The sequence below is a fragment of the Polyodon spathula genome, chromosome 14 (genome assembly GCF_017654505.1).
Source record: "Polyodon spathula isolate WHYD16114869_AA chromosome 14, ASM1765450v1, whole genome shotgun sequence".
Taxonomy (NCBI): Eukaryota; Metazoa; Chordata; class Actinopteri; order Acipenseriformes; family Polyodontidae; genus Polyodon; species Polyodon spathula.
Window position 1 is genome coordinate 365,909 of NC_054547.1, and position 13,101 is coordinate 379,009.

General features: G+C 47.9%; 1 long non-coding RNA gene across 1 annotated transcript; it reads right to left on the reverse strand.

The window, feature by feature from the left end:
* Nucleotides 1-7,273: 7,273 nt before the first annotated feature.
* On the reverse strand, nucleotides 7,274-10,643 carry LOC121326443. The gene is made up of 2 exons (XR_005951485.1): nucleotides 9,956-10,643; nucleotides 7,274-7,824 (listed from the first exon to the last, which is right to left on the reverse strand). It is a non-coding gene; the product is annotated as an uncharacterized LOC121326443 (long non-coding RNA).
* Nucleotides 10,644-13,101: the final 2,458 nt, after the last annotated feature.

A 13,101-nucleotide genomic window follows, 5' to 3' on the forward strand; every position in this document is an offset into this window, starting at 1 on the left:
TTAAAGGGTGTACACACAATATTCAAATCTATGCCCCTTAACGATTTAGAATCTGTATCTGTTTAAATGTAACAGTCTCACCGCTAATAGGAAGATATTCTATTGGGTTATAAATCTTCTTTTTTTATACATAGAAATTTAGTAGTGGCCAATTATTTTTTTATTATTTTCTCTCAATTTAGAGTATCCACTTATTATTTAGGCTCAGCTCACCGCTACCACCCCCGTGCTTTCTCGGGAGCAGCGAAGACGATCACACGCTGTCCTCCCAAGTGTGTGCCGTCAGCCGGGAACTTCTTTACACACTGCAGACTTACCATGCAGCCACCTCAGAGCTGCAGCGTTGGAGGACAGTGCAGCTCTGGGCAGCTGACAGGCAAGCCCACAGGCTCCCGGCCAGACCACAGGGGCCGCTGGAGCGCGGTGACCCGAGGACACCCTGGCCGACCTAAGAGGAGGTCTGGTTGTCAGTGCTGATTGATTGATTGACTGTGTGAAAGCCCTGGTTGTCAGTGCTGATTGATTGACTGTGTGAAAGCCCTGGTTGTCGGTGTTGATTGATTGATTGACTGTGTGAAAGCCCTGGTTGTCAGTGCTGATTGATTGATTGACTGTGTGAAAGCCCTGGTTGTCAGTACTGATTGATTGATTGACTGTGTGAAAGCCCTGGTTGTCAGTGCTGATTGATTGATTGACTGTGTGAAAGCCCTGGTTGTCAGTGCTGATTGATTGATTGACTGTGTGAAAGCCCTGGTTGTCAGTACTGATTGATTGATTGACTGTGTGAAAGCCCTGGTTGTCAGTGCTGATTGATTGACTGTGTGAAAGCCCTGGTTGTCAGTACTGATTGATTGATTGACTGTGTGAAAGCCCTGGTTGTCAGTGCTGATTGATTGATTGACTGTGTGAAAGCCCTGGTTGTCAGTGCTGATTGATTGATTGACTGTGTGAAAGCCCTAGTTGTCAGTGCTGATTGATTGATTGACTGTGTGAAAGCCCTGGTTGTCAGTGCTGATTGATTGACTGTGTGAAAGCCCTGGTTGTCAGTGCTGATTGATTGATTGACTGTGTGAAAGCCCTGGTTGTCAGTGCTGATTGATTGAGCCTATGAAAGCCCTGGATGTGAAAGTTCCTCTGTGAATTAGTAGAGAGGCCAAAAACAACAGCCTCTGGAAAATTCAGTTTTTGAGTAAAAGTGAAATACATGAATTAATGTCAGGATTCAATACAGAATCATTGAGGAAAAGAAATGGATAAATAGGCTCAGTACCACAATGCCTGAAGAGTTAAAGAGAAGGGAATAGTAGACTGTTACAGCATTAACTATGTAGTAAATGGCATCACAAACACATTAACAGATTTAAATAGAAATAAGCGAGTTTAGTTACCATGGCATCAAAGGCCTGCAAGTACCTTCACTGTTTGTTTTCAAAAAGAGAAACTCAGTCATGTTGATCTTCAGGGGGTGATCACTCCCCAGATACCAGCCAGTGATTGAACACCCTGAGAAAGGGATCGTTCCCAGATACCAGCCAGAGTGATTGAACACCCTGAGAAAGGGATCACTCCCCAGATACCAGCCAGTGATTGAACACCCTGAGAAAGGAATCACTCCCCAGATACCAGCCAGAGTGATTGAACACCCTGAGAAAGGGATCACTCCCCAGATACCAGCCAGTGATTGAACACCCTGAGAAAGGAATCACTCCCCAGATACCAGCCAGAGTGATTGAACACCCTGAGAAAGGGATCACTCCCCAGATACCAGCCAGTGATTGAACACCCTGAGAAAGGGATCACTCCCCAGATACCAGCCAGAGTGATTGAACACCCTGAGAAAGGAATCACTCCCCAGATACCAGCCAGTGATTGAACACCCTGAGAAAGGAATCACTCCCCAGATACCAGCCAGTGATTGAACACCCTGAGAAAGGAATCACTCCCCAGATACCAGCCAGTGATTGAACACCCTGAGAAAGGAATCACTCCCCAGATACCAGCCAGAGTGATTGAACACCCTGAGAAAGGGATCACTCCCCAGATACCAGCCAGTGATTGAACACCCTGAGAAAGGGATCACTCCCCAGATACCAGCCAGAGTGATTGAACACCCTGAGAAAGGAATCACTCCCCAGATACCAGCCAGTGATTGAACACCCTGAGAAAGGAATCACTCCCCAGATACCAGCCAGTGATTGAACACCCTGAGAAAGGGATCACTCCCAGATACTAGCCAGAGTGATTGAACACCCAGAATCACTCCCCAGATGATTGAACACCCTGAGAAAGGAATCACTCCCCAGATACCAGCCAGTGATTGAACACCCTGAGAAAGGAATCACTCCCCAGATACCAGCCAGTGATTGAACACCCTGAGAAAGGAATCACTCCCCAGATACCAGCCAGTGATTGAACACCCTGAGAAAGGAATCACTCCCCAGATACCAGCCAGTGATTGAACACCCTGAGAAAGGAATCACTCCCCAGATACCAGCCAGTGATTGAACACCCTGAGAAAGGAATCACTCCCCAGATACCAGCCAGTGATTGAACACCCTGAGAAAGGAATCACTCCCCAGATACCAGCCAGTGATTGAACACCCTGAGAAAGGGATCACTCCCCAGATACCAGCCAGAGTGATTGAACACCCTGAGAAAGGAATCACTCCCCAGATACCAGCCAGTGATTGAACACCCTGAGAAAGGGATCACTCCCAGATACCAGCCAGAGTGATTGAACACCCTGAGAAAGGGATCACTCCCAGATACTAGCCAGAGTGATTGAACACCCTGAGAAAGGGATCGCTCCCCAGATACCAGCCAGAGTGATTGAACACCCTGAGAAAGGAATCACTCCCCAGATACCAGCCAGAGTGATTGAACACCCTGAGAAAGGAATCACTCCCCAGATACCAGCCAGTGATTGAACACCCTGAAAAAGGGATCACTCCCCAGATACCAGCCAGTGATTGAACACCCTGAGAAAGGGATCACTCCCCAGATACCAGCCAGTGATTGAACACCCTGAGAAAGGAATCACTCCCCAGATACCAGCCAGAGTGATTGAACACCCTGAGAAAGGAATCACTCCCCAGATACCAGCCAGTGATTGAACACCCTGAGAAAGGGATCACTCCCAGATACTAGCCAGAGTGATTGAACACCCTGAGAAAGGAATCACTCCCCAGATACCAGCCAGTGATTGAACACCCTGAGAAAGGGATCGCTCCCAGATACCAGCCAGAGTGATTGAACACCCTGAGAAAGGGATCACTCCCCAGATACCAGCCAGAGTGATTGAACACCCTGAGAAAGGGATCGCTCCCAGATACCAGCCAGTGATTGAACACCCTGAGAAAGGAATCGCTCCCAGATACCAGCCAGAGTGATTGAACACCCTGAGAAAGGGATCACTCCCCAGATACCAGCCAGAGTGATTGAACACCCTGAGAAAGGGATCGCTCCCAGATACCAGCCAGAGTAATTGAACACCCTGAGAAAGGGATCACTCCCCAGATACCAGCCAGAGTGATTGAACACCCTGAGAAAGGGATCGCTCCCAGATACCAGCCAGAGTGATTGAACACCCTGAGAAAGGGATCACTCCCCAGATACCAGCCAGAGTGATTGAACACCCTGAGAAAGGGATCGCTCCCCAGATACCAGCCAGAGTGATTGAACACCCTGAGAAAGGAATCACTCCCCAGATACCAGCCAGAGTGATTGAACACCCTGAGAAAGGGATCTCTCCCCAGATACCAGCCAGAGTGATTGAACACCCTGAGAAAGGGGAGGGGACAGCAGTACTGGAGAAAGGGTCACTGGAAGCTGTGTCTGGAGCCCCCGGGCTGCAGTGCTTGATGTATGGCAGGAGGGTTTGTTTCGAGGGCTGCTGTTCTTTCCTGTATGACATGTGATCCAATGCAAAGCCACCCCTGCATCTTATTATTTTTAATTCCTGCGTCACACGCCACCGTGTTTTGTACAACGAACAGAATCTTGTTACACAAATAAAGTTGCTTTTCTCATTTCACAAGTGCTTGTGCAGACCAGGCATGGGAGTAGTGCACGGTTCCAGACTCCAGAGCGGCTGTAATGAGTTGCACATATTCCTCTCGCTCCAGGCTTTCAGCTTTAACAAATTACTTTGGAAACAAAGTTGTCCAAGAACTAAAGTGCTGTTTCCTGGACAATTCCAGAATTCACTGGCTCCCTGGGAGCTGCACTAACCCCTCAAAATGAAACATTATGAGATGATCCGTTTATATATTTCTTAACAGATTAATACCCTATAAAGTGGCTTCACTGTCATTCCCTATTGTTGTTTCTGCTGCTTATAAAAAAGACTATAAAACCGTACATTTATACAGCCCAGCTTTTCAGTCCTTCAGAGATACACAATCCAGGACTACGTAGAATGACCCCTCATACTCTCAGATTGAATGCCAATGGAGCAGAATCAGGTCGTGGTGCTTCCACAGTACACACTGATCTTTCAAACAGATTTTAATGATTCTGACATCATTCCCGGCAGCTCTTTGTGTTTCTTTCATTGGCGACCAAGCCAACAGTGGACAGTGGCAATGGGACTGGTGAAAGGGGAGATCTGTGTAACTGTGATGTGAAGTTTACTGTGCTGTAATGTGGTTGTGAGTTCGTGACTGGCTCTGCTGTACTCGGTGTCTGCAGCTGTGTGTTTACTCTGCTCTCCTCGTTTCCCAGCCTCAGTGGAAAATGACTCACTGCTCCCGGGGACAACTAAATACCTGATGGCTTTGTAGCGAGCGAGTGGAATGTCAGAGCTGGATGCTGGGAGCTGCTGCCAAAAAATAAAAAAAGGGAAAATAAAATACAAGTAGTTCCAGAAGGTCTCTTTGTTTGAACAGTTTTACTTTAAATAACCACTTAATGAAGAACAAAACAAGACCAAACCAAGACAAATCAACCAAGCAAACCCCAAATCAACCAAACAAACCCCAAATCAAACAAACCCCAAATCAACCAAGCAACCCCTAAATCAACCAAACAACCCCCAAATCAACCAAGCAACCCCAAAATCAACCAAACAACCCCAAAATCAACCAAACAACCCCAAAATCAACCAAACAACCCCTAAATCAACCAAAACTCAAATCAACCAAACCTCAAATCAACCAAGCAAACGCCAAATCAAACAAACAAACCCACAATCAACCAAGCAACCCCAAAATCAACCAAACAACCCCAAAATCAACCAAACTCCAAATCAACCAAACCTCAAATCAACCAAGCAAACGCCAAATCAAACAAACAAATCCAAAATCAACCAAGCAACCCCAAAATCAACCAAACAACCCCCAAATTAACCAAACAAACCCCAAATCAACCAAACCAAACCCCAAATCAACCAAACAAAACCCCAAATCAACCAAACCAAACCAACCCCCAAATCAACCAAGCAAAATACAAATTCAGCGGATTTACTAGAACAGGCTCACAGAGCAGATATATCCGCAATCAATTACAACCAAGCCTTAGCATTCATAAGGCATTCATCATTCTCAGCTCTCCAGTACTGTTGCCCTGCACCTTGAAAAGTGATTAAAACACTCCTCTCAGCTCTCCAGCGCTGTCATTACCAGCACCTCAGTAATAAGTACTGATCTAAACACTCATTACAGCGCTGTGATTAAAAATGTTTCCAAAAACTATCAGTAAGTTATTAGAAAGTTTATGATGGCCCTAAATGAGAACCAAACTCTCCCATCAAAAAGGCTCCTCAAAGCAGACTGGGATGAAGTCTGTGCAACACTGAAATGCTTCCCTACAGACAGCGTTGGGGAATTTTTTCAGATCATTTTTTTTCCCTGGAATAGTTAGAAGTTATCTGTGCACACGCAGGCAGGGCAGCAAGTCCCTCTGAGGAAGGTGCAGCTGGAAGGTGTTGAGAGACGGGTGGCCCTCTTGTTTTTAAAGTGCTCGGGCTGGCCCTGCTGTCTGATTAGCGGTTCAGGAGTGATGCTTGTCTTGTTTTTGTAGCTGTTGGCACGGACAGCCTGACTGAGATTACAACTGATGATAATGAATGTGAGGAATCTGAGCCGACCCCCGTCTGAATCACGAAGCAGCTGGCAGTCAAACGAGGGAGCGTGTGGCAGGGGCCCAGGTCTTACCAACCTGGCACGCACTGGCCCTGCTGCTGCACGTCTCCACCCTGGAACTGTGTGACGGCAGCCTTTCCACAGAAAAACTGAGGCTTTGAACTTTGAAGGAGCTTGTAGATAGCTGTTTATTTTTACTTTCAGAATGTGAATGGGGTTTTGTTTTTCTGTCCAGATAGAATTGCGCAATGGGAGTGAACAGCTTTGAGGACCTAGACCTGGAAGGATCAAGGTGAAGTGAAGCTGTTTCGGCAGCGCTGCCCCCTCTAGAGGGGCTGGGACCCTGCGGGAGAGCCAGATAAACACAGCCACTCTAATTGCATGTGTCTCTGATCTTTCATACCTGACAGTCTGTACCTGTGACTCACCAGGTTACACTGAGAGAAGGCTCTTACCCCCAGGCTGCAGCAGCTTCATTTGTTCCCTCCTCAAACAGAGACCTCGCTAGTTGGGTGTGAGACAGAGCACTCGCACGCACACAACACGTACACTGCAGGGATGGAAATAAGACTCCCACTGCACAGCGGCTTGATCCATTCCTGGTTTCACTATGAGTCTAATAAGACTCACATGAGCTTGTAACCTATCCATTGTGGCTAATCAAGCTCACAGTAAAACCTGGAATGGGTGAAATGGCTATGCAATAGGAGTCTTATTTCTATCCCTGCAGTGTACTGAGTGGCAGTTACAGAAGAGCAAACACATACTGATATTCACTCATTCAAGACTGACGGTCTGATGGTTACAGAGACAGAGAGCCACACTGCTGCTGAATGATAAAGAACAGCCTGACCTAATGCGAATGGCACTGAGTGGCAGCCCGACTGCTATAGCAGTACAGCAGAGGGGGCTGGGTTGGTGCCATTGTAGTAAAGAAAGGTCTCCCAGGTTTGAAGTTTGCACTGCAGTTCCATGTCTTGTGCAAGTTGCTTGCATGTTTGACAAGTTGTTTGAATGATTGCTCAATAAAGCCTGTGTTGCAAATAGAATTGGAATTGAAAAAAGGAATTGACTCCGTGTGTGTGCGCGTGTGTGTGTCCGTGCACGTGTCTGTGCGTGCGTGTATGTGTGTGTGTGTGCGTGCGTGTGTGTGTATGTGTGTGCGTGTGCGTGTACAGAACTCCAGCACAGTATAAAAGGAGGCAGGTTTTATTTGTGCAGTATCACATTTTACAAGCTGACTGGATTGGATGCATTCCCAGGCTGTCAGGAACCGCACCCACAATGGTCCACTGTCCTCTGGGTCATGTGGAAAAAAACACCTTCAGTGTTTCACTATCTTTAACCCTTTCATGCACAAAGGTTTGGACCCACAATCAATACGTTTTTCATTGACATTTCAATTTTTCCCATTGCTTTATATGGGGTGGGGATGGCATCCGGTCATCATGCACTTGCTTCTTCCACGTCTCCTCATATAAAGACTAGAAGAGAGTTTGTATCCGTCCCTACATGAGGTCGCCATGCATGAGTGGGTTAAGGGTGTTTCAGAAAGCAGCTTGATGCACCCAAGTGAAAACCCGGGAGGAGAGAAAGTGTATCCGCCAGGAGCTGCTGCCTCCAGGTCTGGCTGCTCTGGGAGCCGCTGTCCGGGTCGTCACATTGCTGAATGAAGCTGTCAGCCCTAGCGGCTCTGTAGCGATGAGAGATGCTGTTCTTTACATACTTGGGCAGCTCTGCATACCTGGGGAGGAAGAGAGGGGGAAAAAGAAAGAAAGAAAGAAAGTGCTTGAAACTCACACTAGCCCTGCTGCACCAGCGCTGGCTTTCAGAACGAGAGACAGAGAGAGAGAAAGCGCTTGAAACTCACACTAGCCCTGCTGCACCAGCGCTGGCTTTCAGAAAGAGAGAGAGAAAGCGCTTGAAACCCACACTAGCCCTGCTGCACCAGCGCTGGCTTTCAGAACGAGAGAGAGAGAGAGAGAAAGCGCTTGAAACTCACACTAGCCCTGCTGCACCAGCGCTGGCTTTCAGAACGAGAGAGAGAGAAAGCGCTTGAAACTCACACTAGCCCTGCTGCACCAGCGCTGGCTTTCAGAACGAGAGAGAGAGAAAGCGCTTGAAACTCACACTAGCCCTGCTGCACCAGCGCTGGCTTTCAGAACAAGAGTGAGAGAAAGCGCTTGAAACTCACACTAGCCCTGCTGCACCAGCGCTGGCTTTCAGAAGAGAGAGAGAGAGAAAGCGCTTGAAACTCACACTAGCCCTGCTGCACCAGCGCTGGCTTTCAGAAAGAGAGAGAGAGAAAGCGCTTGAAACTCACACTAGCCCTGCTGCACCAGCGCTGGCTTTCAGAAGAGAGAGAGAGAGAAAGCGCTTGAAACTCACACTAGCCCTGCTGCACCAGCGCTGGCTTTCAGAAGAGAGAGAGAGAGAAAGCGCTTGAAACTCACACTAGCCCTGCTGCACCAGCGCTGGCTTTCAGAAGAGAGAGAGAGAGAAAGCGCTTGAAACTCACTCTAGCCCTGCTGCACCAGCACTGGCTTTCAGAACGAGAGAGAGAGAGAAAGCGCTTGAAACTCACACTAGCCCTGCTGCACCAGCGCTGGCTTTCAGAAAGAGAGAGAGAGAAAGCGCTTGAAACTCACACTAGCCCTGCTGCACCAGCGCTGGCTTTCAGAACGAGAGAGAGAGAAAGCGCTTGAAACTCACACTAGCCCTGCTGCACCAGCGCTGGCTTTCAGAAGAGAGAGAGAGAGAGAAGAGAGAGAGAGAGAAAGCGCTTGAAACTCACACTAGCCCTGCTGCACCAGCGCTGGCTTTCAGAACGAGAGAGAGAGAAAGCGCTTGAAACTCACACTAGCACTGCTGCACCAGCGCTGGCTTTCAGAACGAGAGCGAGAGAAAGCGCTTGAAACTCACACTAGCACTGCTGCACCAGCGCTGGCTTTCAGAACGAGAGAGAGAGAAAGCGCTTGAAACTCACACTAGCACTGCTGCACCAGCGCTGGCTTTCAGAACAAGAGTGAGAGAAAGCGCTTGAAACTCACACTAGCCCTGCTGCACCAGCGCTGGCTTTCAGAACGAGAGAGAGAGAAAGCGCTTGAAACTCACACTAGCCCTGCTGCACCAGCGCTGGCTTTCAGAAAGAGAGAGAGAGAAAGCGCTTGAAACTCACACTAGCCCTGCTGCACCAGCACTGGCTTTCAGAACGAGAGAGAGAGAAAGCGCTTGAAACTCACACTAGCCCTGCTGCACCAGCGCTGGCTTTCAGAAAGAGAGAGAGAGAGAGAGAAAGCGCTTGAAACTCACACTAGCCCTGCTGCACCAGCGCTGGCTTTCAGAACGAGAGCGAGAGAAAGCGCTTGAAACTCACACTAGCCCTGCTGCACCAGCGCTGGCTTTCAGAACGAGAGCGAGAGAAAGCGCTTGAAACTCACACTAGCCCTGCTGCACCAGCGCTGGCTTTCAGAACGAGAGCGAGAGAAAACGCTTGAAACTCACACTAGCACTGCTGCACCAGCGCTGGCTTTCAGAACGAGAGCAAGAGAAATCGCTTGAAACTCACACTAGCCCTGCTGCACCAGCGCTGGCTTTCAGAACTCTCTCACCTTGTTCAGGTATTTTATTGAAATGACCAGGTAGGTGCCAGGAGGAGTTTCAACAATCATGTTTTTGCAGAACCAGAACCCTTCTGCTGTGAGAATCACTGCACTGCAGTCCTCTTCACTGGGCTTGTGCGGGACTCAAAGCAGGCAGCAGAGCTGCTGTCCTTTCTTTACTTACACTGCCATCTGGGGGCAGTTAAGAGGAACTGCAAGTCCCATTTCTGAGACCGGGCAGGCAGGAATTCGTGTTCCTCTGAAGATACTCACGTCTTTTCATAACCATCCGGCTGAAAGCAGGGATCCCAGCCAAAATCACGGGGTCCCCTTGGTTCAACTATTTAACCCTAAAACAGAGATCTGAGAAAATAACCCATCCCACACAGACAGGGTGCTGGTTAAGATACACACACAGATGTGTGAGTGTGTGAGAGGAAACCCTCAAATGTTCTCACCCTGGCGTTCTGTGCAAACAAATCAATCAATCAATAATGGATAATCAATAGGTCTTCCCTCTGAACAGGATGACTGGCGCCTGCTTCCCAGCGCTGTACGCGAAGGTGCAGAGAGCAAACGCAGACTTATCTTAAAAACCAGCCAGCAGCTTATACAGACATGGGGAGAGGAGGAGAGGGAGGGGAGAGGAGGAGAGGGGAGAGAAGAGGGAGATGAGGGGAGGTGAGGGGAGAGGAGATGGAGGGAGGGGAGGGGAGAGGACAGGAGGAGGGAGAGACTGTGTTTAGAGGGAGACTGGCCACTGTACTGCTGAGTTTTGTGTTTCACTGTTTTCATCACAAGACAAACCTCATCTTTGCGAGACGAAACTTGACACACAAGACAGAACCCACAAGGATGTGGCCATGCTGCAGAGAGAGCTGTGAGGGATTAATGAGCTGAACTCTTACCTTCCTGCTTCAGCCTATCCACAAACCATTAATGAGCTGAACTCTTACCTTCCTGCCTCAGCCTATCCACAAACCATTAATGAGCTGAACTCTTACCTTCCTGCTTCAGCCTATCCACAAACCATTAATGAGCTGAACTCTTACCTTCCTGCCTCAGCCTATCCACAAACCATTAATGAGCTGAACTCTTACCTTCCTGTCAGCCTATCCACAAACCATTAATGAGCTGAACTCTTACCTTCCTGCTTCAGCCTATCCACAAACCATTAATGAGCTGAACTCTTACCTTCCTGCCTCAGCCTATCCACAAACCATTAATGAGCTGAACTCTTACCTTCCTGCTTCAGCCTATCCACAAACCATTAATGAGCTGAACTCTTACCTTCCTGCTTCAGCCTATCCACAAACCATTAATGAGCTGAACTCTTACCTTCCTGCCTCAGCCTATCCACAAACCATTAATGAGCTGAACTCTTACCTTCCTGCCTCAGCCTATCCACAAACCATTAATGAGCTGAACTCTTACCTTCCTGCTTCAGCCTATCCACAAACCATTAATGAGCTGAACTCTTACCTTCCTGCCTCAGCCTTCCAAACCATTAATGAGCTGAACTCTTACCTTCCTGCCTCAGCCTATCCACAAACCATTAATGAGCTGAACTCTTACCTTCCTGCCTCAGCCTATCCACAAACCATTAATGAGCTGAACTCTTACCTTCCTGCCTCAGCCTATCCACAAACCATTAATGAGCTGAACTCTTACCTTCCTGCCTCAGCCTATCCACAAACCATTAATGAGCTGAACTCTTACCTTCCTGCCTCAGCCTATCCACAAACCATTAATGAGCTGAACTCTTACCTTCCTGCCTCAGCCTATCCACAAACCATTAATGAGCTGAACTCTTACCTTCCTGCCTCAGCCTATCCACAAACCATTAATGAGCTGAACTCTTACCTTCCTGCCTCAGCCTATCCACAAACCATTAATGAGCTGAACTCTTACCTTCCTGCCTCAGCCTATCCACAAACCATTAATGAGCTGAACTCTTACCTTCTGCCTCAGCCTATCCACAAACCATTAATGAGCTGAACTCTTACCTTCCTGCCTCAGCCTATCCACAAACCATTAATGAGCTGAACTCTTACCTTCCTGCCTCAGCCTATCCACAAACCATTAATGAGCTGAACTCTTACCTTCCTGCCTCAGCCTATCCACAAACCATTAATGAGCTGAACTCTTACCTTCCTGCTTCAGCCTATCCACAAACCATTAATGAGCTGAACTCTTACCTTCCTGCCTCAGCCTATCCACAAACCATTAATGAGCTGAACTCTTACCTTCCTGCCTCAGCCTATCCACAAACCATTAATGAGCTGAACTCTTACCTTCCTGCCTCAGCCTATCCACAAACCATTAATGAGCTGAACTCTTACCTTCCTGCCTCAGCCTATCCACAAACCATTAATGAGCTGAACTCTTACCTTCCACTAATGAGCTGAACTCTTACCTTCCTGCCTCAGCCTATCCACAAACCATTAATGAGCTGAACTCTTACCTTCCTGCCTCAGCCTATCCACAAACCATTAATGAGCTGAACTCTTACCTTCCTGCCTCAGCCTATCCACAAACCATTAATGAGCTGAACTCTTACCTCCCTGCTTCAGCCTATCCACAAACCATTAATGAGCTGAACTCTTACCTTCCTGCCTCAGCCTATCCACAAACCATTAATGAGCTGAACTCTTACCTTCCTGCCTCAGCCTATCCACAAACCATTAATGAGCTGAACTCTTACCTTCCTGCCTCAGCCTATCCACAAACCATTAATGAGCTGAACTCTTACCTTCCTGCCTCAGCCTATCCACAAACCATTAATGAGCTGAACTCTTACCTTCCTGCCTCAGCCTATCCACAAACCATTAATGAGCTGAACTCTTACCTTCCTGCCTCAGCCTATCCACAAACCATTAATGAGCTGAACTCTTACCTTCCTGCCTCAGCCTATCCACAAACCATTAATGAGCTGAACTCTTACCTTCCTGCCTCAGCCTATCCACAAACCATTAATGAGCTGAACTCTTACCTTCCTGCCTCAGCCTATCCACAAACCATTAATGAGCTGAACTCTTACCTTCCTGCCTCAGCCTATCCACAAACCATTAATGAGCTGAACTCTTACCTTCCTGCCTCAGCCTATCCACAAACCATTAATGAGCTGAACTCTTACCTTCCTGCCTCAGCCTATCCACAAACCATTAATGAGCTGAACTCTTACCTTCCTGCCTCAGCCTATCCACAAACCATTAATGAGCTGAACTCTTACCTTCCTGCCTCAGCCTATCCACAAACCATTAATGAGCTGAACTCTTACCTTCCTGCCTCAGCCTATCCACAAACCATTAATGAGCTGAACTCTTACCTTCCTGCCTCAGCCTATCCACAAACCATTAATGAGCTGAACTCTTACCTTCCTGCCTCAGCCTATCCACAAACCATTAATGAGCTGAACT